Source organism: Lycium barbarum, chromosome 9 (genome assembly GCF_019175385.1).
Source record: "Lycium barbarum isolate Lr01 chromosome 9, ASM1917538v2, whole genome shotgun sequence".
Taxonomy (NCBI): domain Eukaryota; kingdom Viridiplantae; phylum Streptophyta; class Magnoliopsida; order Solanales; family Solanaceae; genus Lycium; species Lycium barbarum.
The window spans coordinates 114,089,835-114,098,712 of record NC_083345.1 but is presented as its reverse complement, the minus strand read 5'-3'; the positions used below and the strand labels follow the sequence as shown (position 1 = coordinate 114,098,712).

The following is an 8,878-nucleotide window of genomic DNA, read 5'->3' as shown; positions in this document are numbered from 1 at the left end:
GTAATAGAATAATAAAACGTGAGTATTAATAAGAGGCTAATAATTATAGTAAAATATAAATATATATTTTTTAATTTTCCAAAATATTAGAAGCGTAAATAGGTATTTCGGAGGAGAGGCGGGACAAAATTGGGTGTCAACAGATGCCTTTCTACCATCTTCACGGAATCGGCCTTGACCGAATCAAGTTCACTTCGAAGTTGGAAAATAGTGACCTCGAGTTCACCGAGCCTCGAAATAAAACGGGCATTGTCTCGGTTAAGACCGATATTATCCGTTTCAAGGAGCCGGTTCTTTTCAACCACTTCGGCCAACTCGGCCTTCAAATGAAGATTTTCGGCCTTTGAAGCATCGAACTCTGGTTGAAGGTTGGGAAGAGCAGAGACCCAGCTCAACTGATCTTCTTTTTCCTGCAGAAGGTGCTGGAACTTCTCCGTTTCACGACCCTGGGCATCCAGTTGGCCCTTTAAGTCATCAACCCCGTGCTAAGCACGGATAAAAGCCTCATTGACGAGCACAACACTCTGCTGAAGAAACAAATAAAGTTAAACTTGAATAAAGCTAGAGCTGAGGATCACATTGAATTATAGAAAGATTGGATGATAAGCTTACCCGGTTGCCTGCGTGCATGTCACGACCCAACCGGAGGGCCGTGACGGGCACCCAGTGCTAACCCACCTAGGCACCTCTTATCATACTTTCACATTTACATCTAGGTGAGCCATATAGCTAAATCATACTTTTATTCCTCATTCATACTATTTCCATTGGGCAACAATACATTTATATCATCACCAACAACTATGCCCACAACAATGTACATCAGCCGACGAGGCTAACAAAATGATATCCAAAATATAGGCCGACAAGGCCAAATACATCTAACCATATACACATGTCTACGAGCCTCTAAGGAGAGTATGTCATATCATATAGGCGGGACAGGACCCCGCCATGCCCATAAATATGTACACAAAAGAATAAATACCAAAAGTTGTAGCTTCAAATGAAATGGAGCTCCGCTATGTAGTCCCTGAGTAATAAAGCTATGGATCAAGCCTGTCTCCCTGGCCACCTGCGGGCATGACGCAGCGTCCACAAACAAAAGGGCGTCAGTACGAAGAATGTACTGAGTATGTAAAGCATGATCAACATCATTATGAAAGCATAATAGACAACATAAGAAATAACATAGGATGGGAGATAGTAGTATGATCATCATAAACACTAACTTGCTTTTCACAGGGACTTCGCATTTCTAATCCGTGATTGTATACATACATCCGTATCCGTATCCGTACTCATCATATGAGGAATTTTAGTACAATCGTAACATATAGTGATTCATGAGCTTAGTAGCTTTTAAAGATAGAATCATTTAGAGGACATCATAGGCTCATAGAAAATTGGATGTTTGGCTAAGGGACCATGCCTTATGAAAAAAGGGTTAGCCTTACATACCTTTCCGTTCAACTATTCTATCGCTTGCACGTTCTCCTTCAATGCTCACGTTTCTACCTTCATTAGAGTTATATTATCATTAGAAAATCGATAGCTTAGCATACATGACTAAAGCTAGAGAAAATTGGACAACGTCTCCTTTACTTATACGACTTCCTCCATATCATATATCAACTCCCAAACATCAATAATAACATTCAACACATCATAACAATAGTCTTTATTCACCTACATTATCCTTACTTCTCAATTCACTTCCAATCATCTATATTCATGGTTGATGTGCCGCGGATTGGTGGCACATTCGACGCCTTTTTACTATGAATTTTGGTTGTTTGCAAGTAAGTCTGATTCTCGTTAATATGTTTTGTTGTGTTTTAGGAAAAACAATGGCCCAAAAGCAGAAAGCAAAGAACAAAAGAAAAATTGGCCAGAAATGACGAATCGACGTTCCGTCGATCAGCCGACGAACCATCATTTGAAGCGTCGATAAGCTCGATTTTCCGGTGATGACAAAGTTGAAGACGACAAAGGACGGAAGCATCGACGAAGCATCGAACTGATCGACGGAAGCATCGACGAAGCGTCGAACTGATCGACGATTCGTCGTTTGTGTCGTCAAGCGGGGTTTCTCAACAAGAGGAGAGAAAGACGGAACACTCAACGGAGCGTCGAACTGGTCGATGGTACCGTCGAATGGAACACATTGCTGAAGGTACAAAGGACGGAGAAATCGACGGATCGTCGAACGATCGATGGTCCGTCGATCTTGCTATCGGGGGAAATTTTGTCAGTTGCTGCTGTGCGTTTTTGGAGCCTATTTAAAGAATATTTTAGGTTTTTTTTAGCAGCAGATTTTATTGTAACCACGTGAAAAGTTTCGTTGGTGGGTGAGCATTGAATACTCCCCTTTTGGAGCTTAGTGAAGACAACAAGATTCCATTTTTCATCATCTTTATTACACTTTGTAAGCTTTATGTCTCATTTATTGCTTACTACTTTTGAGACCATAATGTGTGAGTAGTTTCTTTAATCAAAGTTGTGGACCCAAATGATGGGTGCTATGTGTCACGACCCAACCCCATAGGCCGTGACTAGTGCCCGATCTGAGCACCCGAACACATCTATCAAATGCTATCTCAAATTTTATCAAACGCATTCAAGTATATAGCGGAAGCCGACAAGGCTATATTTCAAAGTTAGATAATTTCCAGAAAAATTTCGGCAGAGTTTGCTTTGTTTTACAGGCTATCCAAAATAACCCTGCACACAGAAAATACCAACAAAAGACCACACAGGGCCAACGAAGCAACATTTAAACATATGCGGACCGGCCGCCGCGGCGAATGAGATCGCCCTAACACAACATATACACGCATCTGTACAGAAAGACCCCAACCCACAAACATGTCCACAGACCTCTAAACAGACCGACAGAATCATATGACGGGACAGGGCCCCGCCGTACCCATGAACGAGAATATATATATACAGTAGTGACAGACTATACCAAAAGATGGGCTCTGGATAAGAGAGCGCTCCAAAATAGGAGAATAAGATCCTAAGCGGACGGATCAGCAAACCTGTCGTCGGTACCTGCGCGGCATGAAAACGCAGCCCCCGAAGAAAGGGGGTCAGTACGAAATATGTACTGAGTATGCAAAGCCTGAATTACATAAACAAAACCATAACTGGTACAGAACGTACAGAAAGTAAATAGAAAACCCAAAGTATCAGATACATATTTTCAAAACATGCAGAGTGTGTACAGAAACACATGTCACATCAAATCCGGCCCCTGCCAAGGGACTCAGCAGACAGAACGTGGCCACCCTCCCGACGCTGGTGCCACAACACAGAAGAATCAGAACAGGGGCATAACCCCGTAACATAATATGTCATATCAGATGGCCATAGCAAATCATATCAGAACAAGCGTACATGGCACAGCATACTCCACAAACCCATGTACGCGTATACCTGCCCCCTCACATCGATTCACGGCGAACAATGCAAAGGATCACGCTTGACAACATATCCTGGCCCGGGCTCAGTGGGGGAAACATTGAGGCATCCACGAACGGAGTAGTGAGAAACTAAATGCACTAAAAATACCATATATATATTTCCAGAGACTCAATGAGGCATATCGAATGTCAAATCAAATCAATGAAATCGGACGGAAACATAGTAAGTAAATTTAGATGTCATAACGGGTTACGGAGGCATAATCTATCCGAGATCGTTTTCAAGATTCAAAACAATTTATAAGACTTAATGAAATATTTAAAATAGTTTTTATTTAGTAGATAAAGGAGTAGTTAGAGTATCTCTAACGAAAACGCTCGGACAAGTCATAGACACATAAAGGGTAAAATTGGAAATAGTGGGCCCACCTCGGAACCAATGAAGCGGTGGGCTCAAATTACGTATTTTTAAGCTTATGGGGTCACCTACAAAGGTTCTAGGACATTCCATAACTTCGTAAGCAATTTGGGAAAAAATTTCATAATTTTTCATCAAAGCATACTTAAGGAATTCAATTCTATTGAATGAAAAAGCGACGATTTCAAACGCGGATTCCGATGGACAGAATATTCCCCGAGGCGTAAATCCAAGCCTAGTACATCTAGGACATGCCAAGAGAAGAATCGGGATAGCTTTACATACCTTTCTTGCCCTTTACGCTTGCCAAAACTCAAATCCCGTTTCGTCCAAAACCTACAAATGGTCACATTTACCAATTTACTATTCATAAGACTTAAAATTTCAACCTTAACCAATTCTTGTCTATAAAAATTTGAGCAGCATCTCCCCTATATATATATATATCATCCCCGAGGTTAAAACTCGGCTAAAACAACAACAACCATACCAACAACAATATATACAACATCAATAATCGACTAGGAACGCATTCTAGCGTAAATAGTCTTATTTTCCAAATAATGCGACAATTCCAAATCCAACTTTGCACTTACAACCCGATATCAATATTTTCATATTCACATACTAATATAAGACCATTCAAACATAAACCAAAAGTATTCCAAGCTATATATTTAATATTCAACAATTCCATCAACTTCCATATTCAATCCAAAATTCTTATATATGCAACAAAACCATTCCAACACATTTTCTACTTACTAATTCATCTCCAACAACAATCTACACTTTAACAACTTCATTATCTTAATATCATAAAATCACATTAATGTGTCATAATTCTCTACATTCCATTTTCATGTCAACTTCACTCATATAATCTTCCTTTGCATTGTGAAGATCACAATAACACAACTAACATGTTAAACAAAATAAATCCAACATTATCTCAACAACATATACCACACGGCCAACATGGCTTCTTTCCAATTTCATCCAATTTTCATTCAACTTCCATAACTTCATAAAAACTACATTAAAATCACATAATTTCCTATAACCATTTTCAACAATTTTCCATACCAACTTGAACCATTTCCTTCCATTTCCATTACAAGGCTTCAACAACACAATTAACATAACAAATAAAATTGGTTCATCCTTCTACACACATACATACCCACTTTGCAAACTTCCATATTTCCATAATTTCCACTCATTTCTACATACTACAACATAAACAAACCTTCATAACATAAGAAAAAGGAATTGATTCTTACCTTTTTCTACAAATTTCTTCACTTGAACAAGTTGTCAACTTGAAGAAATAAGTGCTCCTTCTTCCAAAACAACTACACCAAGTTGTAAAGGACCCTTAATTGAGTAGGAAAACCACAAGCTAATGATTTTTGGATGAAGATTTTGAGGACCTAATTTTCCAAGGTCTTGGCCGTGTGGTCCTTCAAGTTTTTGCTCTTCTTTTTCTCTCAATTTTGTTCTTGAAGATTCTTGAAAATGAAAGAATTGTGGTCTAATGTCTCATTTAATACATGGATTAATGAATTACCATGGGCTTGGGCCATATGGCCGGCCACCCCTCTTTTGGGCATAAATTTTCTCCCCTTTTATCTTTTTTTTGGGCCAACCCGGTTGGTCACGAGTTGGGCCTAGCCCACTGACCTTTCGACCTTAAAACGTCCATATCTCCTTGTACCGACGTCACCTGGGAACCCACGACCTATGGTTGGAAAGATAATTCAATTATCTACAACTTCTATTTCTTGGTATTTTTCCAAATTCCAAACATATAATACCGTTTTTGCCCCCCAAAGTCAGGTCATCCGAAAACGTTTTCTTAAAAATATTCGTTTGGAGGACTTCCACTGTGATTTGGCCCAAGGGTCCTTCTTGAGTTGTGTTTAACTTCACATATGTGATTCATATAATTTGTCACATGTCCCAAAAAAAAAAAAAAAAAAAATCTTGACGTGTGGACCCCACCTCAGCTTACAAATAATCTGACGTTCAAAAATACGGGATGTAACACTATGTAATGGGTATCTAACATTATATATATATATAATGGGTTGTGATGTGTTTTATTATTTCCCGTATTCATTGTTCTTGAAGTGGTTGCAAACACTTGTTCATGCACAAACCCTAGTTTATTTGGAAAGATGAACTAGGGTGTGATTTAAAATAATATAACAAGGACTCGGGGCGCTAACCCTCGTTTAATGAACTCGCTTAGGGATAAGATGAGTTCTACTTGGCATATTTAATCAACCTTATTTACAACTTTTCTGCATTTGGGAAAATCATGAAAAGAAATATTTTCTAACTATTGGAATATATTAGAAAGTGTATTAGAGATTAAGTGCATACATAACCTCGACCCATTAGAAATATATCATATTGACACCCATATCATAACATTTAATCATAGCGGGGACATAACTTTGATTCTCCAAATCCAAACAAATTCCAAACATTTCAAAATACCAAATACAAACCAAATCTCTTTTCAAAATATTCGGAATAGGATTAAAGCCTTTAAAGACTAGTATCGCATACACTTAGTATCCTTTTCTCTCCATATTCCCTGTGGGATTCGACCCCAACCTTGTTTGGGTTACTATATTTGACAACATCCGCTTTACGCCATTAATAGGTGTAATTTGAGCGTATCAAATTTTGGCACCGTTGCCGGGGAATACGATTTAGAAATTACTGATTGTTGTGTACTCTTCTTTAAAACTTTTTTTATTCCATCATACCTTGTTTGCTGTTGTGGTGAAACAGGTGAGCATGACAAGAAGAAAGAATCAGAATCAAGGAAACCAAGGTGGACTCCAAGTGAACCCACCTGCACCAGAAGAGGATGAGGAAGAGAATATATTTGCGGAATTCATCAATGAAGCTGATTATGCTTCTGCTGTGATTCCTCCTAGAACTGGAAATGCTACTTTCAAAATTGATAGTTCTATCTATCAACTCCTAAAACTTGAAGGTTATTTCCGAAATTCTTCTGAGGATTGTCCACTCCGGCATTTGAAGAACTTCTTGCATGTGTGTGCTTAACAATCCCAAGGTGTTGTTTCTGCTGATGTACTTCGATTACGGGTCTTTAAATATTCCTTGGCTGGCCAAGCAAGGGAATGGTATAAAAAGCTCCCCAACAATTCTATTCATACATGGAGCGAGTTAGCCCATACATTTTTTAAGAAGTGGTTCCCACCAAGCAAAAAGGCTGAGCTTCGGGATAAGATCTTTGAGTTCAAACAACTTCTGGGGGAACAATTATATTCGACATGGGAGAGTTTCAAATACTATCTAGCTCAATCTCCAACTCATGGGTTTCCGGATGCTATTCTCATCAAAAAGTTCTACAAGGGGTTAGATACAATGAATCAAATTGTTGTCAACACTGCAGCTGGGGGATGCTTCATGGACAAATCATTTGTCAGCCAGGTTGCTCGATAATCTCACCACCCACAATCAAGCTTGGCACTCAAGCGATAGTGAAATCCTGTCATATGGTAGTCCCTCTGCTGCCGCGGTGGCCAAAGAAAATCATGAGCGAGATCATGCTTTTTCTAAATTGCAAACCACCATGGATTTGTTGTCAAAGAGGCTTACGGAGAAAGAAGCTAAAAGTGTGAATGTTGTCGAAGAAATGCCATCTCATGCTCCCGGAATGTACCAAGTCTCAGAAGAAGCTTATCTAGAGGGGCAACCACAATGTGAGGATGCTAATTATATCGATCACTCTCAGGGGGGTTATCAAAAGCAATGGAGACCCCAACAACAAAGCAATCAATATGGCCGAAATGAATATGGTGGTTCGGACAAGAGGGATTACAACAACAACAATTATGGTAATCGAAACTCTAATGCCTATGTTCCACCAAAGGGTCGTACTTCTAACTCTCAAAATTGGCGAGAAGGTCCTTCCAATGAACAAGGGACCTCTCGAATGGAATCTATGCTTGAAAAGATATTGGACAACCAGCATAAGAGTGACAAGAAGATGGAGAATTTGACCGAAGTGGTAGGCTCTCACACCGCTTCGATTGATAAACTTGAGTCACAAATGCGAGATCTTTCTCGTGAGCAACATCCACCACAAAGAGGGGGCCTTCCTAGCGACACAATTCCGAACCCAAGGGGTAGTGGAGGTGATCACATTGCCTCATGCAAAGCTATTTCTACTAGAAGTGGAAAGATCCTTGATGCGGTAAATCAGAGAGTGGTTGAACCTATCATTGTCAAGTCGATTGTTGATGAGGTTATTGAAGAAGAAGTTGAAGAAGAAATAGAGGCACCAATTGAAGTGCCTACTATTGTTGAGAAAGAGAAGGAAGCACACCCTAATGGTCTAAAGGGTGACGAGGAGGCAAGTGTTGAAAAGGCTGTCGATGGTAGCACCCAAAAGAGCAAGGTCACGGGGGAAATTAAACCCTTGACCCAAACATATAAATCTCCTTTCCCTTTCCTACAAATATTGATGAAAAGAACGGAGGATGCCAAGTGCCAACGCTTTTACGACCAATTGAAAGGGTTGTCAATGAATATCCCATTTCTTGATGCATTCCAAGAAATGCCAGGATTTGCTAAATACTTGAAAGATTAGTTGACGAAGAAAAGATCAATCAAGCATGATACGGTAGGAGTCACCCACCGTGTAAGCGCTATTATTTCGTCATCAAATGTTGAGAAGAAGGGAGATCCCGGGGCTTTCACTATCCCTTGCACCATCGGTCATCATGATTTTGCTCGTGCTTTATGTGAAAATGGGGCTAGTATTAATTTGATGCCACTATCCATATATAAGCAAGCCGGTTTGGGAACACCTAGACCTACGAGCATACGTCTCCAAATGGCCGATAGAACCATCAAAAGACCGGTAGGGGTTGTTGATGACATCCTTGTTAAAGTGGGGGAATTCTTATTACCGACAGATTTTGTCATCCTTGATTGTGCGGTTGACAAAGAAGTCCCAATTATCTTGGGAAAGCCATTTCTTGCC

At 39.7% G+C, this 8,878-nt stretch overlaps 1 long non-coding RNA gene across 1 annotated transcript; it reads right to left on the bottom strand.

The window, feature by feature from the left end:
• Positions 1-2,841: 2,841 nt before the first annotated feature.
• On the bottom strand, positions 2,842-5,239 carry LOC132611493 (uncharacterized). The gene is made up of 3 exons (XR_009571697.1): positions 5,130-5,239; positions 4,132-4,182; positions 2,842-3,057 (listed from the first exon to the last, which is right to left on the bottom strand). It is a non-coding gene; the product is annotated as an uncharacterized LOC132611493 (long non-coding RNA).
• Between the last annotated feature and the right edge of the window lie 3,639 nt (positions 5,240-8,878).